Below are 21,819 nucleotides of genomic sequence, written 5' to 3'. Positions count from 1 at the left end.
AAAAAAAATTAAACATGCTAGTCTTTCTGTCGTGATGTCGTGAAGCATTGCAGACGCGGAATCGGTTGTCGTCCACTATGACACACTACACGTGCTGAAACGATGGAATCTTGCGTCCCGATGCCCATTGTCGTTTACGAAACCCCACGACACCCTACGTCAAGCAAATCGTGGCAAAATCGGGCTAAAATTGTGTAGTCTGAACCGGGCATTAGCCACCTATCCATAAAGGCCTTTAACATTAGCTTACATGTCAGGGACTATAGTTCTACAACAATTTTTTAAATAATGGATTTGCTTAATAAAATGTATTAATTTTCATGTATTTTGTAGAAACATTTTAGCTGCATGGAATCTTATTCTTTATTGCTTCAATACGAATCAACCTAACGAATCAAGAAGATCTGGGGTTTGAGGTACTATTACACTAGCTTCAAATGATGCAAAAAGCAAGCAAATGAAAAAAAAAAAAATGAAAAAAAAAAAATCAACAGCTGGCTTAGACTTCTTTGGAGTAAACTTTTACAAACTCATCCAACAAACGCACACACTCTTGAATAAAAGTTAGTCTGCCTGCTGGAGGCCTATGGATTTGCAGAGCAAGTAAACAGAACAGATAGTCTGTGGAATGCTATGTCTCAATAATTTGTATCCTGGAGCACAACTACCTTCCCCGACACAGGGAAACGAGGCACAGAGTGAATCTGAATGAGTCACTGAAGCCCTCAGCTACTTTCATTGCAAACTTATTTGCATTCGCTCACAAACACACACATACACGCTTACTTCAGAAGCAAACAAAGGGACCGCAACTACTAAAAAAACTGACTGCGGATACATTTCATCACTACAAAATGTGTCATATATTACCCAATAAATTGCCCAGTTAAGTCAGAAAACATGTTTTTTGTTATATAGTGACCCCAAAAGTATTTGGACACTTTTGCCACAGTTAAAACACATGAATATCATAGCATTATGTAACAAAATATCACTCCAAATAGCATTAATTTTAAAGAAACAACACACCTGATGACTTCACACATTATATATATATATATATATATATATATATATAAAATGTATTCAAGGTATTTGCAAAAGAAAAAAAAAACTGTTCTGATGCAGATGCAAATTATATTGATATGTGATATTTCTATGTAATGCAATGACGTTTAAAAATATAAATGGAATTTTTATGGAATATGAAAAATGGATATGCGTACTGGATATGGATATGGATATGCGTAATGGATATCACATTCAACAGTATTATTATTAGTGTTATTAACTATTAACTTTATGTGAGCATTAGATGATGTAATCTTAATGTAAAAAGAGGGGAAAAGAACATGCACAATTAAATATCCAATATCGACCAAAATATTTATATCAGTCTTAACAACAGTCATCAATATCAGTCAATAAAAATAGCATGTGCATCCCTACATTTTAAAGTGTAACTTGGAAGTACAAAAGTGTCAAAATACTTTTAAGGTCTACTGTATATCAAAAGTTGCCAATACAGGAGTAAAAAATGCTGCATAGAAAACTCACGCTGACAGTAGTCCTTGTTTTCCTCAAAGCCTGGCTTGCAGACGCAGCGTCCAATGGGCACCAGCCATCCACCATCTCCACTGCAGTACATCCTCGGCGCCTCAAACTCCTCCGAGTCATTCACACAAGATCCCCTAACCTCCACCAAAGCCGAATCTCCCCCAGTCACCGTGTCGGGAAACTGGGCCAAGTTCAGAACGGCAAGAGGACACTTCTTATAGAAGACCCTCAGGGACACCAAAGCGATGCAGGCTCCAACATCTTGGAAAGCCAAGTAGAAACCCTTCTTGCTCAAGTTACTGATGTCCCTCACTTCTGTGTTTAGTTTCATAACGCGATCACCCACGTCGGTCTGCGTGAAGCTCTCATCGGCCGCGATAGTGTCGATCTTTATGTACTGGCTCTCTTTGATAAACCACAGGTTGGGGTTGTTGGACTCGTAGTAGTACATATTGAAAGTTTCTTTGCAGGTGCCAGGGACTCCAGGCAGACTGTTGCAGTCACGGAGGGTGAACTTAATCTCGATGTAGACGCGCTGCGCTCCATCTCGTGGGATGTGGCGTGTGCGTAGCCAGTTGTTCTGATTAGCCTCCATCACATTACACACCTGGTAGGAGCGCATGGGGGTGTTCCTCTCATCCATCACACTGATTTCCTCCCACTGCAAAAGACAGAACAACTGTTATGGTTACAAAAATGTGCTAACATTTTTCACAATTTTAATATGAACTGTGGCATTTCTGTCTCAAGTTTATTTAGTGGAATAAACTTATTTTATCTTTTAGAAACTTTGGTGTGTGTGTATTATATATACACATACAGCATTTAAATACACATTAAAATTAATACTTTTTTCAGCAAGGATGCATTAAATTCAAAAAGAGACAGTAAAAACTTTATAATGTTAGAAAGGATGTCCATTTCAAATAAATTATGTCCTTTTGAACTTTATCTCTAGTTATCAAAGAATTCTGAAAGAATGCATCACGGATGCTCAATATTCCACAAAAATATTATGCAGCACAACTGTTTTTAACGCTGATAATAGTATGAAAAGTTTCCTGAGCTAAAAATCAGCATATCAGAATCATTTCTGAAGGATCATGAGACACTAAAGATTTGAGTATTGAATGCTGAATATTTAGCTTTGCTTTCAAAAGGAACAAATTACATTTAAAATGTTTTAAAATAGAAAACAGTTATTATAAACTGTTATAATATTTCACAATATTGCCTTTTTTACTATATGTTTGATCAAATAAATGCAACCTTGGTGAGCATAAGAGACTCTTAAGTACATAAAAAAAATTAAAATCAATTTTTGCATGCATATTATGTAAATATTTGTTATATATTATTTCTATTTCATGTATCTCTATTTCATCATGCATTTCTATATTATTTTTATTTCATTTATGGGACACATAGTGTGCCTCAGCTAGTTAGTTGCATGTGTGTATATCTCCAGTATAGGCAGCAGTAGATAGAGTATGTTTAAGGGACTCGTCTCCCATCATCTCTTGCCATCTGCTTCCACTTGTCTAAGGTTCCTTCATTTGGAACACTTCATGCATGAGTAACAATTCACTCCTTAAAGGGAGAGAAAATAAACCATCCAGGGAGTCTTAGAGGGGTGGGCAATTTCTTTAACGGCTGCTTCTCAAAAAAGATTCTGATTTGCTTCAATAAATTCTATTCCTTCTCTGTATAATTTGCAGCAGAAATGAGCTGAAGGACCACCGGCTCAGTTCTAAGTGATTTTAGGGATTCATTCCAGCTTCTGATCAATCAGCGAGTAACATACAAGACTTCAAATACTAAGAATTCAGAAATTGTTGCTTGACCACTTGAGTTCCCACTTGAAGACATTCCTCATCATTTCTGCTCAAGATTTCTTGAACAGTGAATGATGGGAGCAATCCACTGTGACTGCAAGAAGACAGGGAAAGTTAAAGCTGGTTCTTTTAAAGAGCACTATGTTCTTTTGAAGGACTAGTTCACATAAAAATAAAAAGTCTGTCATCTTTTACATAACCTCATGCTGTTCCAAACCTGTATGACTTTTTTCTTCTTCGGTGGAACACAAAATGAGAACTAACCACTCTTTTCCAATTACAGTAAATGCAGACTGGAGCTTTCAAACCCCCAAAAAAGGGTATAAAAATGCCATAAAAGTGATCAGTACTGACTAGTGCAATTGTTTTCTGAAGCCATGCAATGCTTTTCTATGAGAAACAGCAAGTATCTGTGTCAGGATCATCTACAAATGTTTCTTTTGATTCAAATATTTTCAACAAATAGGTTGATACAATCAATCTGAATGATTTTTTTTTTTCATGAATCAAACCCAATGACATAATGATTCAGATACCACAGTTAACAGATCAACTTTCAGTCTGTTCATTATACAAAAAGGGTGACACTTAAAATACAGCATGCAAATCCTTTAAACTTTTTATGATTATGGTACTTTTGTTTTCTTTATGAAGCTTTACAGCTCCAGTCCTCGATATTCATAATTGAATGGCAAAGAGCAACCAGTACATGAAATATCTCCTTTTATGTTCCAAGGAAAAAGCAAAGTCAAATGGGTTTGGAACGAAACAAGGGTAAGTAAATGATGATAGCATTTTCATTTTTGGGTGAACTAATCCTTTAACAACCCTTAAACTGATTGGCAGCTGAATATGGGTGCACATTTAAGCAAATGGTCAAGGAGACAGAGTACATCAGAATGTCTCCAAAAGAGCCATTTTCCACATCAGCGCAACCAAGCATTTGAAGTATTTTATTCCATGCGTCAGCAGAGTCTGGAGTGCACATCACTTTCTAGCCATGATGTCATAGCAACAAAGAGAGCGTTTATGACACGTTGCCATTAGCTTATAGCTTTAAAAAAGTGATCGAGGCACGAGGGTCAATTGCTAGCGCAGTCTGGCTTTAAACTGAGCCATATGCTGACTGGTGGGAATGGGCGGACAACATTACAGATCAAAGCGACACAGCCACTGAACGTCTTGGGTACATTCTTTCCCTTCAAGTGCAATAATTATGACTTTTGAAGGAATATTTATACAGGGATAAAGGCAGGTTTATGCATTTCTGTTTATTTATTTTCAAAACTCGGTCTGAACTCAACCGCTACGGAAAGTTTCTTTGGAAACGCATTGTCTGAATTCATGAAGTATTTTACCACAGATGGGTGGTTATGCAAAAGTCTAGAGGGTTGTGTTACACACTCCAGATCTCCAGACGCGCATATACAATTTAGTTACGCATTTTAGTATGCCACGATAGGGCACAGCCATCTGAAAGGAAATTGGCCATGTGCAGTTGATATATTCGTGAACAAAACTAGCAAACCTTTTAGCAAAAGCATTCATAAATCCTCCTACATGCAGCTAGTTCCACACACAATCACAATTGTTAAGTGAAAAACAGGTTATTTGGACAGGAGGTAAAGCTTAGCCACTCTCAATCAACGTAGCGGTCATAAGTGTGACGTGGGCGTCTTGTTAATTAGCGTCTCCAGCTGTCCGCTTCCCCTAGAGTCTCATCTGAAATACCTTAACTCCATTCCCCCGTCACCCTTCACAAGGTCTGACCGCTTTGAAGCCAAGCAACTATGTCAGATCAGGGGGTCTGCTTAGCCCTTCATTGGCTTAACTTAATTGCAGGCCCACAATCATCTGGTAGTTTAAGATACTTAAGTGCAATTGACTTTAAATCCCTAAAAGAACGTCTGTTTTTTGGGCAGAAGGCCTCTTTTGGAGGACATGTTATTAGGGTTACCTGTTTTCTATCACTCTAGGTGAATTACTCCCTTCTATTTTAGTAACAGACACACACACATACCCTAAATGACTATGGCCATTTGATAGCCGATCCAAAGCAAACCTTCCACATCTGGGACAGGGAAAGCTGTATTAGTCTTGACCTGCAAAGGTCAAGTGGCAGTCACATGTTATTAGGGTTACCTGTTTTCTATCACTCTAGGTGAATTACTCCCTTCTATTTTAGTAACAGACACACACACATACCCTAAATGACTATGGCCATTTGATAGCCGATCCAAAGCAAACCTTCCACATCTGGGACAGGGAAAGCTTGATTGAGTCAGTAAGGTAAATATCCAGAGGAGGTGAAGCGGCCGCTTTGGGAACATGCCGGCTTTCCTGTGAGCCGCTTCACAACGGCGCACCGTCGGCGGGTTCAGTGGGTCACGGGTCGCCGCGATAATCCTCAAGTATGAAACGCAGGCTGCAGCTGTGAGACCTGATTTAGCCTTACAGTTCACTCCCATTAAATAACTGCCATACCAGCAAAACAAAGAGACTCCTACTATCACTGAATCTAAGGTAAACACCGCACGAGGACAGGGAGGAATGTTCTTTGAAGAGTTTAACAGACGTCATTGATACAGGCCAATTGGAAGCGACTCTCACAGTATGTGGGAGTCACCCAATCCAGTAACTAAAGTCTCTTAGTTTGGATTGTTAAACTGATAATTTATGGCTAAATTTGGTTAGTGGTTTGTTGTAGAAATGAATACTATCTATTTAAAAGCTACTACACACGTTTGAATAAGACAGCGTTGGGACATCTACAACATCTCCCCTTTACACAGGCTGTAAGACTTTTTTTCTTTAGCCGATTTCAAAATGAATGGTTAATGGATTATATAAAAAAAATCTATGGTATTGAGGGCTGCAGGAATGAGTCCTAAAAGCATTTTTAAGCATTTTTGCACTTCAGGTTCAATCGGCCCAATGTCAATGGGTTTTTGGTTAAATGCCTGAAATAAGGTCTGTAGTTAACACAAGTTCAAGGTATTTTCGTGGTTTATTTTACATTAAATACATCAGTTATACTGGACAAGTGATTATTTTTAAGCACTTAAAAAAGATGTTTGATAACAAGTGGCTAAATGGGACTAATAGAGGTTGTCGAGGATGTTAAACATCATCACGCCAAACAGGAAATCTCTTTTACGCACTAGTACTCTTTCATAGTCTGTTTATACTCACACTCTTGCAAACTTTCCTAACCAAAACATTTCAACTTGTAGACAGTAAACAAAGAATGAGTTGTTGGGAAAAGTAGTGGTGATGTAGGGTATTTCATTTATAGCCTAACTTTAGCTTTTTACTTCTGGTGATTGTAATTAGGCTTCAAAATTAATTAAAGTTGTGTTCATTTTTGATTATATTGATAAACAAAATATGCAAAAATCATGAACTTGCGTTAATCACAGAGCTTATTCTCGGTAATAATCCCAAATCTAATGGAAAAATTGCAATGGCTTGTCAACCGGATTGGCCTACAAAAATCAGCATTCTATAAAAAATAAAAAAAATAAAAAAAAATATTGAAATCAGTAATTTTATGCTTTAGATGCCATCATAACCCTGTAATGTAAAGTAAAAAAAATACATTATTGACTTTTACTAAAGAAAAATGTATTTATTAAATTATAAAAAACAACCTTCTAAAAGATTTACTAGCATTTGTAGGTCTTTGTTGTGATTGTGCACGATCCATTTAAGGTACACTCTAAAAAATGCTGGGTAATTTTTTAACTCAAATGCTGGGTTCAGCCTGTTGGATCATTTTATTGGGTTGTTTTTAATATTTATACCCAGGTGCTGGGTTATTTTTTTTAACCCAAATGCTGGGTTCAGCTTGTTGGGTCATTTCATTGGGTTATTTTTTATATTTTACCCAGGTGCTGGGTCATTTTAACGCTGGGTTATTTTTTCTACCTAACCGCTGGGTTGAGCTTGTCTCCGGTGAAACTTCTCAACAACGCAGCTGCTGAGAGCACGGGCTTTCTAAGTCCACAGGAGAGAGAGGTTCTCAGCGTCGCTGTCGCCGCCGATTTGCTGCACTCTTTCTGGGAAATAAAGGTTTGTATACATTTTATTTCATTTATAAAGTCTTTAATGTGGTGTAAATTGTATTATTTTACGCAACTCAACATAAGGACGAGATGTCAGTCAGCTGCGTCAGCACTCAGCAGCAGTTGTTTCGCGCTGGAAACGCCTTTGCCTTGCATAACATAAATGGATTTTATTCGTTATAATACTGAGTGTAATTTAATTTGTTGTTAAAATATGTTCTCTAATTTCAGTACTGTTTGTTTTTGAGCAGGTTTTGGAGTCAGTCACGCCATCTCTCAGCTACGAGTGAAACGTGAGGCCGCGGTCTGAAGTTCGCTTCACCGGCTCAGATTTCGGCGACACACCAGCACGAGAATTAGCACTATTTTGGTTGTGTTGGTGTCCATGGTGTTTTTGCTTAATAATAAATGTTCATCTTTTGATTATTGCTGTTGCCTATAGTAATTATGTGTGTGATTTTTAATTTCCAGCCCATTTTAAGCCAGCAATATAATAATTTTAAAACAGTAGATGACCAGCTTGGTGGGTAAAAACGTTTAACCCAACCAGCTGGGTTAAAATAACCCAGCATGTGTTCTGTCCAATATTTACCCAGCCCTGGGTTGCCAAATAACCAGAGTTGGGTTGTTTTTAACCCAGCATTTTTTAGAGCGTAGTGTTAGATGGTAGTAATAGTAATCTACAGTGTAAAAAAGGCAGTAACAAGTATTCACAATTAATGAAAACACTAATATTGGTCACTAAGTGATATGATCCCGATATGCATCCCTGAAACACAAATTCCTATGCTGCGTACTACGCAGGACAGATAGTATGCACATTGAAATGCAGTCGTAGAGAAACAGCCCTCTGTAGACGCTACAGTCATCTGCTGAGAAGCTGGTGATGGGTTCACTCACACTACAGCAGCGCTCAATCCCACTACAACAATCCAAACACACCAAGCCATTTACAAATGCTAATCTCCTCTATATAAATGTAAGAGACCTGCAAAGAATTCTGTGACTATTAAACATGACAAATCTCATAACTCCTAAGTTTGGCTTATAGGATGTATCTGTTTTGAGGATCTTGCTCTATAGCGTTTGCATTGTCTCCACAACTTTACTTTTAAATGTCATTCAATATTCACATGCTCTCCTAGGGTGAGGCAGCGGGTTTGAGTTATTGACAATGTATCAGCCTGTTATGCAATGCAATACTCTGTTATGCAAGTCTAATGTTTCTCGTTTTGAGAAGGGGTGCAGACTTCATGTCTGTGGTACTATTTTCAGCAAAAAATCATTTGTAAATTCCGCTCATCTCCAGATTTAGCTGCTACACGACACGTCTCATAGACACGCGTGTGGGGCACAGACAATCTGATCTAGCTTCTGACGGCTCTATTAAATCATTTAAAAGGCGGCTGTGAAATCCCAAAGATTGATTTTCTTTTAAGCTCACCATGGTTTTTGCAAACTCAATTATTTTTAGACCACTTTGGGCAACTCAAAAAAGACAGAACAGGCCTTCTCTACTCAAAATAAAGGCTCCTTCTTTTGCTCTCTGGCTCAGGGGATTGTGTTCCTGCTTTAGAGACTCTTAATCTTGACGTCTTCCTCAAATAAATTGGAAGTAAGCGACCGGGGAAGTTGGTGTTAAGCCGAACATGAATGCCTCTTGGCTGGAAACAGGTCTAAGCTCACTAGACTCCACATGACCTTGACACCACATCCTACAATTTACACACACACAAAACAGTGGCTTCTATTTATAAGAACTTGAGAACATTCTTACAGCCTTTTTTCATTCCCATGAGCCCGATGAATGCTGTATCCACTCTTATGAATATACATGCGCAGGTCGGGTCTAACCATACGCAATTCCAGCAAATCTGAAACACGACAGCGTGATTACAGATGATTGTTTGCAAGAAAATGTGCTAGAGGGGTTCAAAAGTGTGTCGAAGCCCAGGAGCATAGATTCATTTTAATTTTAAAAAGTTCGTCCCTGCATGGTTCAAATAATTTTGTGTAAAACAGGCGCAGACAAATCGCACCATAATTTGTGGTGGGTGCAAGAGTTAGAATTGATTAAAGACATTTGGGGGGCTTGTGTGTTTGTGTCTTGATTTGGTCGTGTTACTCACCCCTTCAGCTGGATAGGCCTCCCAGCCAAGGTCTCCCAGAGCAGACATAGTGTCCAGCAATGTAACTAGAGAGAAAGAAAGAGAAAGAGCACACAGGGGAGAGAAAAAAAGTAATGATTTGTTAAAGTTCACTCAACCTCGTGACATATTGTGAGCAAAACAAGCCGGTTAGATGAGATTGCATATTTGGCAAGTAAATCACAGAGCAGTTGCAGACAATCAGGTTTGTAGCCGGAGGGACGAGAGTCTAGCCCCATGGTCTAAATCATTCCCACAATGCCCTCCTTCATCCAGCGGAGAAACCCAGTGCTGGGAACCCATTACGAGAGAAAGACTGTTTTGTAAATCAGATATATCAATAAAAACACATTCATGTCTTACACAGCATTACCGGCAAAACAAAGTTTGCCCTCGATTGCAGTATTGATGGTTTTCATTTCATTTCATTTTCATTTCTGGAGTATATATGTGTATGCGTGTGTATGCCAAGGGGAATGGGTCAACAAAACATCTTAAAAGGCTATTTAATTTCTCATACTAGTCTTTCTCTTCATCGCACAGCAGGTTGCAAAATGTTTTTCTGTTATGATCTACATTCCAGGGTAAATAATGTCTTAGCATCTACAGCTATTAATTTTTAATCACCTCTGATGTTGCGTTTTCACATTGAGGAAAAAATATACACGGCTCGGCTCATTTGATAAAGTGTTGCAAACCATTTTTTACATTTCAATACTACATTTCATGAACAGAATTAAAAGACACAATTATCAAAACACTGATTTAGATATATTTGATTCCCTTATAAATATGGTGGTACTGTTTTTGGTGTTACCAGCTGTCACAGTGGCATTACAGAAATGAACTGAACAAAATCAGAATTTAAAACATCATTATTAAAATGTCATATTTATTGCTAAAAAACAACAACTTACTTACACATAGTAAGAAATGGTTATAAAAAAACTAAAACAGAAGCAATAGGAAAGAGGAGAAATAAAAAGCGATACTTATTATCATATATGTATTATACATTTGAATAATCCATGGCATATTAATACTGTTATTAAATAGTGTTTTATTATAATTTAATAATTAAAATTATATTGAAATAAAACTAGAATTATCGATCACTAGCTTATTCTTTTTAGAAAAAAAGAATGCAGCCTGACTGACTGATATACACTCACTCTCACACTCACACTCACACACACTCCCGCAGACTGACTGTAATCCTTAAGCGGTGAGAGGGATCTGCTCTACCTCACATACTGTGCACTGCATAAAATGTACAAACAACTACAGCGACACAGAGCTGTGAATGTCAATTGCTCATTTCACATTCAAAGTGTTCAGCCAATCATAGAAGAGGCCTTTTAAATAAAATGTATTTAATAGAAATGTTTTTGCCTATATAGCCTAATATTATATGTACATAAAATACAAAATAAAACAAACAACAAAGTGTTCATATGGAGTGATTCAGTGAAGCCAGATTCATCTCCCCTCCTCCTCCTCTCTTCTGTCCCCATCTAAATCCTCTGGATTGATGAGGAGCACTTTTCCAAAGAGCTCTATGCCTGATGCAACACATTACGCCCCAGTGACGGTGACATTTGTAAATAAATAAAGTTGCAGTGAAAGTGTGTCAGAGTGTTTGCTGAGGCCATTTGCTCAGTGAACAAGTACCCTTTTCGCTGAGGAAAGGTCGCTCTTTAAAACTACACACAACAGATAAAGAGCATTTCTGTGGTCTCTGTTTGGTTAAACCTAGTGATTACTGATGTCTTTAATAGCACACCGTCTAATGGAGGGCGGAAGCTGACCCAATACAACCGCCTTGCGGATGAGAACCACTAATTTGGACGCATTAAATCGGGATAAACAATTCTGAAATGGCAGAGGGAAGAGGAAGCCAGTAATAATGCGGATAACACAGGTGGATGACTGTTATATCAATTACTCACATAGCTGCTGATAAAGCCTGTGGTGGCGAAACAAAAGACAGACTTTATTTAACTAAACACCACACATCACGCTTCTGCTCTGATTCTTCATATACATAACTGTGTGTCTAAAACCACTTGCAAATTGTATGCAAGGAAGTAGAATTAATGTGAAATAAAATTTTAATAAACTCTTTAAAAACAATAGAGTTTGCATTTTGCTTTTACAAAGTTTTGTATTAGTCGACGGATGGACGGACGGACGGACGGACGGAAGATAGATAGATAGATAGATAGATAGATAGATAGATAGATAGATAGACAGACAGACAGACAGACAGACAGACAGACAGATAGATGGAACATCTATGGAACATGAAGCCTCCTTGTTAGTGCACCCGCATCCCAGTAGGACCCGGGAGAGAGGGTTGACAGATAGATAGATCGATAGAATGACAGATAAAACGATAGATAGACAGACAGACAGACAGACAGCCAACCTTCCTAATTTCTCATCTCTTTGTCTCTTCTGTTCTTTCTTACTCATCTCACTCTATTTCTCTGTCCCTGGAGAAGTGAATTCATCTGCAAGTGTAACTCTAACTTGACTTGCTTTCTCACATCTAAAAGACTTTTGTCCATTTGTGTCCCAACCCTGCTCATATTCATCATCTAATAAAACCTGACACAAAACACTATCCATGACTCGATACCAGATCAAAGCCAGCAAAACACTTTACAGTAATATTCATATATTGCCTCATCTCACACTTCTGACAAATAAAACACTGCCTTATCACACACTTCCATCGCCTTACATAAAATGGGTCTGATAATTTACCGTAAGAATATATAAGGATTCATGCTTGCTGCAGAGATACATTTTTCTCTCAACACAACATGTGAATCATTCTCTGTTGTCTGCAGGAGCAGACTGCATGGGCTCTTCACAGGGTTTGGTTTCAAACAGGCATGCTCATGTATCGATTATCGTCGGCGGGCAGCATTGTACATGGGCAAGAAAAGCAGAGAGACTGTGGGACCATGTTACTGGAACAGGACGCCCCAGAGACAAGCTAGAGTCCACTCCAGGATTTTATTGTGATAAATCATTAAATACGACACTTTTATCATAATCCATTGATCTGTTGCACTTTTAGTTCCTTGCATTAGTGAATCTCTAAAGGAAGCATATGGAGAGGAAAATGTTTGTTATTGTCTGGCATACATAAAATGAGTTTTAGCTGCCAGGCTGAAAAATTGGCAGATATTTGGGCAGTTTAAGGTTGTGTTTACACTTGGCAGGCTTGGTTTGAATAAAACAGACTCTGGTGTGATTGCTCTATTAGTGTTGTTCATTTGAACAAATGTGAAGGCTGCCATCCCGGACCTTGGTGCTCACAGAGTGGACCGAGACCCACTTTTTCATGTTTGGTAAGTTTAGTAAGTTTGCAAAATATACGTTACAAAAGCTGTCAAATTAGGTTGTGATCTAATCCTTATGCTTTTTGTTTTGTATCTTTAGGTTTGTGATAAAAATGACAGTGTGAACCCTAAGTGAACCAGGACTAAATATATCATTTTTCTTTTTTGGTCCATACTAAAAGAATCAAGAGATCCAAACAACAAATGTAAACACACCCTAAGATGATCAGCATTGGACGATAATGGGCGGTTCACACCGGCAGTGATTAAAATTGCTTGAATCACATAAATGGATTAGGTCGCATTTAAGGAATTGCTAATGCACATTTTCTTTTTTTAATATTTGAATGAATTTAACTTCAGGACATTTATGTACATCACATTACAATGTTTAATTATATACTGTCTGAATGTTTGAGGTCAGTAAGGTTTTTTAAGAAATTTTTTTTTTTTTTCTCAAAAAAAATATTTTAATTTAAAAAAGCTATAATTTTAACTTCAGTAAAAATATTAAGAAAAAATAAAATATATATATCATTTTATTTTCCAGCACGGAGGCATTCAAGAAATCAACAGTAAAATAATTTATAAATAAAATACAATTACTAAAATGAATGCCATAAAATATTTAGAAGTTGTTTTCAACATAATAATATAAGAAATGTTTCTTGAACACCAAATCAGCATATAAGAATAATTTCTGATAGATCATGTGACACCAAAGACTGGAATAATGGTGCAAAAAATTCAGCTTTGCCATCAAAGGAATAAAATATGTTTATTAAAACAGACAAAAATGTATTTTAAACTGTAATCTTTAATAGTATTACAGTTTTTACTGTATTTTCATCAAATTAATGCAGACTTGCTAAGCAACTCCTTCGAATTTTTGCACATAAATAAATTATTCAAATTCTTCATTAATCTACATGCTTTCTAAGAAAATTATCTGGCTGTCCTCTGGCATCGGCCACTGAAAAACCAATTTCACTCGCTCGATCACTAGCATAACAACACACATCCAGAAATTGAGACCAACATCAAAACTGTTCCCTTTTTCATTCTCGTTCTCTCTCTTTATCCAGATCCCCCATGATGCTCGCTTTCTCTCTCTCTCTCGCCTGCTGTTGAAGTGCTTGAGTCCAGGCCAGTGGTGATTACGGACGCTTTGAGTGGGGAGAGCTCAGTGTTCCTCTGGCTGTGATCTCCACTTCCATCCCCTTTCGCTTTCTAATCCCGGCAGAAGAGCTGCTTTAATCTACCTGCCAGCAATCAAACGCCCCGCCAGCCCTTCCAATACCTTAGGCAGAGCCGCACGACTTCACAATGAGGGCGGCAGCCAAAAACACACGCTTTGTCACAGGTGTGAATATACGGACTGCCTACTGAAAAGCAGAATCGATATAAAGATAAAAAGGTGTATTGAAACAGCCTACCTATAAAACACATTAGGCCTAAAAACATAAAGTTTATAATAGATAAAGCACAAAAACACACACACACACACACACACACACACACACACACCTCTGAACCTCTCTGATGCATTTCTCCATCTGAATGAGGCCATCAATGGAGCTTAGGGTCTTTCGTTCCGCTCTAAGTGGCAGGGGCCAGAGTGTTGTCATGGTAACAGGGAGGTGTACTGGGGTACAGCAAGGGGGACATTGAAGATTTGTGGATCTCGCTCCAGTAAGACATTAAGGAATGCTGGAGTCGGTGCGGTTCGGTCAGCCCTCTCCACGCTGGGTCACTCGGCAGCCAATGGAACATTAGTGAGCACATAATCACTGCTGAGGGCCGAGTCAGTGTACCGGCGAGCAGCTACCAGCATCATGGGCTGCATCCATAATGAGCCAAAGTCATCAGAAAAGCATATGGAAGAGACTGCTTCCTCTTCCAAACTCACAGCTTGCTTGGAACGACGTATATAAAATCATTTTAGACAGATGCCAGATATTTCAGTGACTATATTAGTATTAGCATTTGTTTGTTTGTTTTTAAAGATATAAAGGTTTTCTGTGTTAAAAGTACTTAACACTTAGTACCCATATTTTCTACTTAATTTCTCATATTACTGTACATTAATAGCATATAAAATGTGTGATCTGTGTTTTAAAATGAACACTAAAATAAATAATATTGGCCATCAAATTCTAATATGCTCATTTCTTATTAAACAGTTTTGCTGCTTAATATTTTTGTGGAAACTGTCAATTTTTCAAAAAAATAAAATAAAATAAACTTTTTTTTAGTGCTGTCAAACGATTAATCGCATCCAAAATAAAGGTTTTTGTTTACATAATATGTGTGTGTACTGAAGAGTTTATTTGCAAAATATTACTAAAAATTTACTAACATTTTCATAAATCATGTTTTTTTATTGTTTTATCATGTTTTTATTGCGTTTTATTGCATTAGTTAGCTGTATTTTTTTTTTTTGTTATTATTATTTAATCAAAACAACCCAACTGCAGTTTGATTGATATTCATTGGAATGCAGGATTGTTTTTGCAAATAAACTCTTCATATTTATTATGTATATATAAATACAATGATGTAGAACGTCTCGGTTACGTATGTAACCCTCGTTCCCTGAAGGAGGGAACGGAGACGTCACGTCGGATGACCGACGAATTGGGATCTCGCTTAGAGGGACCAATCTACTTCGAGTGTAAACTAAACGAGCCAATGCACATTGGCACACGGATGGTACGACATCTTTAAAAAGACGCGTCTTTAAAAAGACGTTCCACCCGTGAAGCTCTTTTAGTATGGAAATTGCTCTTTTAGTGTGCTGAAGCGCACAGGGGAGATGGCCGTCTGCAACACACACAGGGGTAGTGCAGCCTGTTGTGTGCAACCCACTCGACACGGGAAAACCACCGCCGCTGAAGTGCCGTCCACCAGCACGAGAGCCCACCGAAGAGCGTGCTTGACTGTAGTTTTTCTCACTACTGTAGGAAGGTCAGGAGCAGAACGATAGAACCGCTCGGCTCTGAAGTGAAAAGCTGAATATGCGCTGCATCTGCTGCCTACTTATACTCACGCTGTGATCAGCGGCAGCTGGATGCAATAATCGCATGCCAATGTGCATTGGCTCGTTTAGTTTACACTCGAAGTAGATCGGTCCCTCTAAGCGAGATCCCAATTCGTCGGTCATCCGACGTGACGTCGAGAGTGACCGACTGAAAGGGAAACACTTTTCACTCGGACATTGCTAGTAAATTTCACAATTATTTACAAAAACATGGCAAGTAACACTGAATTAAACATGCAATTTTGTGTAGAAAGACTAAAATAGTATTTTCTTGTAAACCTACTCCAATAATCTGTTTTATTTGCAACTTAATTTTTTTTGTTTACATATTAGCTGTGTTCAGAAAATTTAGCTGCCAGCAACAACACAATTTAGACATCTGAGATACAGATTTGTACTGTATATTCTTATTTTAAATAGCATTTGCTCAATCTGGCTCTGTAAAATACTGAGAGAAATATTGTAAATTGAAAATAGTGGTGTTTGTTAGCTAGGGTGACCATACGTGCCATTTTCCCAGGACGCGTCTTGGCCAGGATTTCTATATTGCTTTGATTCAAAGTACCTCGACAGCGTTTCGAAAACACAAGGAACCGATGTCATACACCGATCGGTCGGCACACGCAAACAAAGCCAAACCCTAGATATTTTAGGCAATATAGAAATCCTGGCCAGGACGCGTCCTGGGAAAATGGCACGTATGGTCACCCTATTGTTAGCCCTCTGAAAGTACTGTAGAATTTATCTGAAGCACCGCAAAGCCAGACAAGCACAGACACACACAAAACTGTGGACAGGAGAGAAGGAAAACTGAATACACCCGCTTACGCACACACATGCACTCTGACAATCACACAGGAGGACAAAGCTTGGAGTCATGGGAACACAAAGCTTTAGAAGACAAGATTTTTGAATGACAGCATCCTCAAGTCCCTCGGCACCAAATTGGCCACAGGAGGGAAAGAATGAGAGAAAGCTGGAAGAGAAAAGAGTGTGAGTGACTGAGAGAGAAAAAGAGAAAGAGATAGACTTTCAGTCAGTCCAGGCTAAAGCTCATTGGCATACAAATCCTTCCCACAAACACATCTCCATTCTGTCTCTTTTTTCCCCCTATCAGCTGCCAGGTCGCCCTGCTATTGTGCTGCCAACATCAGGCCCGGTCTGGAGAGAGCATGGAGAATGAAGCCCTCAGACAATGACCACTCTTTTCCTCTCCTTTTCATCTCTTTCATTCTAATTTTCCTCTGCCGTTTCCCACTGGCCATCAGGCTCTACATGGACTGAACAAAAAGACCACAAAAATCCCCATAATCACCTGGCTGCTAGATGGAAAAGGTTTGATTCCATTCACAAACCTGAGTATTTCTGATTCGTGATGAATCCTGTGAGGTAAATATTAGGTAAATATTTCAGATAAATATTTAGCATACATACACACACACACACACATACTGTATATATATATATATATATATATATATATATATAACAAATCAATTCAATTGATCATTATGTTTTAAAAATTATAAATTATCGAGCAAATGAATTAAATTATTGAAATATTTGAAATATTTCAAAATCTCAGCTGAAAAAAAACAAACAAACAAACATTACTTCACTTTAAAACATTGTTACTAGTTCTTGACCTATGTCATTGTAGTTCTGTCACATTGTGGTTGTAGAAGTGGGTCGTATGACACCAGAAACCTAAATCTGCAAAGGAAAACGAGAATTAATTTTCACAATCATCTACTCACAAACCTCATTCCATCCATTTTCAGTGCACTTACAGTGACCACCAATAGTTTTGTGGTGCATTATCGTATCACTTTAACTATTTTCCCTACCAAAAATGCTACCTGATCTTTATAACATGACCAGGCTGTATTATTTTCCAGTTAAGAGGTGCATTACTTAAATTACACCTCTTTTATCACTGTGTTGACCATCTAAAGTGCCATCTCAAGAACCGCATAAGACTGGATCAGGTCGCAAAGACAGCATGTGATATCAGAATGACCCAGGAAACAGGCCGTCCCAGAGCAGGATGTTGGTTTTAGCTTTTGACAAAGAGATGCTCATTGAGTGGCAAGGTCGCATTGAATTGAAATGTGAATCTAACCATCGTTTGACCCACCACACAAAAGGAGCCAGCGCAGATGAACTGAACAAACAGTCCACCATCAGCTCCGATAAACAGAAAACAGAGACTCGAAGCATGCGGGACACAGACACTGAGCGATTTCACCCGGTCAATAACACAGAGCCGAGCAAATAGAAAAACCCTGCTGTTTGTTTAGCGCTGCGGTAAGGCGCCTCTCCAAACTACACAAAAAAGAGAGAAGCTGAGGCCGAAAGCAGACAGATGAATTCAATTAAAACAAATAAAAGGTCAAGACTGGGACCTAGCAAGACCGCAGGGAGAGCGGAGCGCACAGCATGACGTTTAGAGTCAGGCTCCATTGTGTTGACTAGCCTGCTAATGAGCTTCCAGTGAGAGCACCAGTAGCCGAACATGAGTGTCAGAGGCGTTAATTTGTAGAAACAGAAAGGAAAGAGCGAGAGAGTTAAAAAGGGAGGACAGAGCTTCTCGTTTGTTGAAGACAGAAGTAGTTGTATAGCTGACAGGGCAATGCAGAACAGAGGGCATCCCAGTGAATACAGGTCACCAGCCCAGCATGTCACAGGAAGGGTTTCTTTACAAAAACAACAGATAGAGCCCAAACAACGACCCGAGTTCAACCACAACAAATAACCGATCAAGTAAAATGATCCCTTTTCACAAAGAAACTACACCGGTCTGCCTATTCACACTGTTTGTAGGCCATTGTGCACCATTCAAGGCTGATGATGTCCTAAAATCAATAGCTATATGTCTACCCCTACCTCTTTCACCTATTTTAATTTCATTGCAAATAATATTGGCAATCAATTACCTGGCTTGAGCCATTGTGTGTCCAGAAAATCATTTTCCCTCAGCCTTTGCTCGTGTGTGGTAATAATGGTGTGTACGGTGTGAAATTAAGAGGCCCTCTAAAGTCTTTTGTATGATTGCACATCAGTGTGCAACCTATAGCGCAAAGCCATCAGTAATCCCAGTAATAGAGGTGAATCAGTGCGGTGAGGCGGCCAATCAATGTCCACGTCAGCTCAAGGTCATGAACAAAATAATGATGGTGATAAAAGCAATCCAATTACACTGATGTGATTAATCATAAAATTATATTATGATTCCCGTTCTCAATATACAGTTAAACAAGTGTAATCAATAAATAGATCTATAGTTATTCTCCTAAAAGAAAGACTCTACTGAAGAATTCCGAAGAGATCTTAAAAGGATAGTTCATCAAGAAAATTCTGTCAGCAGTAAATGATGACAAACCCTCACATTGTTACAAACCTCTACAGCAGAGCATTAAAGATGATATTTTGAAGAATGTATGGACAAAAGCAGCTTAAACAATAAAAGTCAATGGGGTCCCAAAGAACACTGGATTCCACTGATAAAGAAACAAAAAGAAGAAAAACATGATTTCCAAAATAATTCTTATTTTGTTTTCCACAGATGGAAGGACCTATTTGGAACAACATGAGAGTACATGATGACCAAAAGCCAAACATTTCCCATTTAATTTTTATCCAGGATCAAGTTATCGGGGGTATTCTCCACACACAATGTCTCATTTGTTTCTATTATTATTTTGTCTGAAACTTCATTATGTCTCCTAAATGTTAAGAAGATATAGATAGATAGATAGATAGATCGATAGATAGATAGATAGATTCATTCAATATTTTAGAATACCTTGATTTACATTAAGCTTGCCAATCAAGCATAGGCTATCATAAGAGCATGAATACTTTATTGTGTGTGTGTGTGTCTACTCTCTTGCTTGTTTTAGCCGAGGCATTTGGCCATGAGGGCACTCTGATTCAGACTGTTTAAACCTGGAGAAAAGGCAGAGAACAGAGGCTCCTTCACAAACAGAGCCTCTCCCCCTGGGGGGAAGCTGAGCCACTAATCCTGCTGCCCAGTAAATGAAAGCATGCAACAGGGACAGGTCACCCAAACTCGCTAGAAGGGAGGAAAGAGAGAGAGGAATATCAGAGCAGTGAAAACAGCCCATGGTGGAGGTGGAATACTAATCTGGAGCAAAAGAAGAAAAAAAGAAACATAAAAATCGATGACCATTCCAGGGGTTCAGCAAAAAGATTAAATGTTCTTTTTAAGCCATTAAACCAAATTAAGCTCACCAACACGGATCAGACTCAATCTAATCTTTTCTCAAGCAGGTGGTATGAACCCTCCGCTGGCAGACCGCAAGAGACTAAACAGAGCTCTTCTTCATTTCATTGTAAAATTAGTTTTGAATCAGTGTCTAGTCGTGTGCTTGTTGATACTCTGGAAAACACGCTTGGTGATGTCTTGGCATAATTGTGTTAAGATCTCCATGAATGGGGCTCAAAATCCCAACGCTTGTCAAAATAAAAACCTATTTTTTGGTTCTGTCCCAAATTTTTCGTATTCTAAATTCACGAAACTGTGAGATCCACCACAAAACAAAACCCTGACAAAAGAATTTGTGTGCTACAAGGCGCCCTCTGCTGTTCATATCAGCTGCTGCACTGTCCCCTGATCTCTCTGAATTCATTCCTTCTTAGATGACTTCCACATTTTGGTCCATATCTGGCAAATGACTCCTGTGTCATTGTGTTCGCATTGCTCCAGTGTAACATGGCACCCGCACTCCCACAGATGCAGTCACCATTAACAAATCACCTTATGGTCAATGATAAATGATCAGGCTTATAGAGACTTCTCTCCGGTTCCAGCTGGCCATATGGCACATTGCACACAACACACAGCACAATTTCTGAACATATAAGATATACATTACCTGCTCACATCAAGTTCTTCATTTTGTTTTATTTGCTTTTTAATCCTTAGCAAATGTGTGCTTTCAAAGAACTTTAACGCTTAGTGTAATATTAAATAATAAAATAGTAAATAACTTTCTAGTACATAGTCAGTCTCTTAAGTTTATTCCAGTTAACTTTTAGGGGGGGGAATAAATAAATAAACAAAAAAAATAATATATTGCTTTACTGTTGTACTGTGACTTTCGACTAGAGTATATGAGTATTCACAGTTTATTTTCTATTTTTAAAAATGTCGTAAACTGATTTTTACACTCCAAACTCGTTATTTTTTGCTGTGGTAGCAAAGATGTGCATTACAATAATTCTTAACATTTCACATTTGTGATCATGTGCAAGCGTGTTCATTATCCTAATAACTGGCACATGTATAGTGTAAAAAAAATATTGGAAATGTCCAACTGCAATCCACAGGGAGCACTTCAAAAGCGAGTTCTACAGGACAAGTATGATGCACTTGCTATTTTTCCCTGCTTGCTTCATTCACCTTATGCATGATTTATAGAAACCACAGCATCCAGAGCGCACTTCAGAAACTGTGTCTCCGGCAAACCTCAGCCATTAATTAATCCTATTCTTAGTTAATAAACACAAAACCCTCTTACCTTCATTCTCTGGGTAATTCCGTAAGGCTTGACTCGGTGTGAGGGAGGGGAAAAGAAAGAATAGAAGGGACGGATAAATCCAAAGGGTTGCCATTTTCAGGCTGCGCTGAGCGCGCGCTGCATCCCTCTCGCTGTAGAAAGTTACTGAGGCTCGCGATCAGAGCTCAAGTGAGGAGAGGAGAGGAGAGCAGAGCAGAGGAGAGGGAGGGTCCTAGACTAGCCTCGGAGTGTCAATCATCCTGGGCTGCCAGGGAAACGGAGGACGGCGGGAGGCGCGCGG

The 21,819-nt window shown here is 38.5% G+C and overlaps 1 pseudogene; it reads right to left on the bottom strand.

Annotated features, from left to right (window-relative positions):
- Positions 1-21,694, bottom strand: part of LOC107727335 (ephrin type-A receptor 3-like) — a 128,895-nt pseudogene extending 107,201 nt beyond the window's left edge.
- Between the last annotated feature and the right edge of the window lie 125 nt (positions 21,695-21,819).

Source organism: Sinocyclocheilus rhinocerous, unplaced genomic scaffold, assembly GCF_001515625.1.
Source record: "Sinocyclocheilus rhinocerous isolate Xijiao unplaced genomic scaffold, SAMN03320098_v1.1 scaffold427, whole genome shotgun sequence".
Taxonomy (NCBI): domain Eukaryota; kingdom Metazoa; phylum Chordata; class Actinopteri; order Cypriniformes; family Cyprinidae; genus Sinocyclocheilus; species Sinocyclocheilus rhinocerous.
Note: the sequence above shows the minus strand (reverse complement) of the source record. Positions and strands in the feature narration are given on the sequence as shown.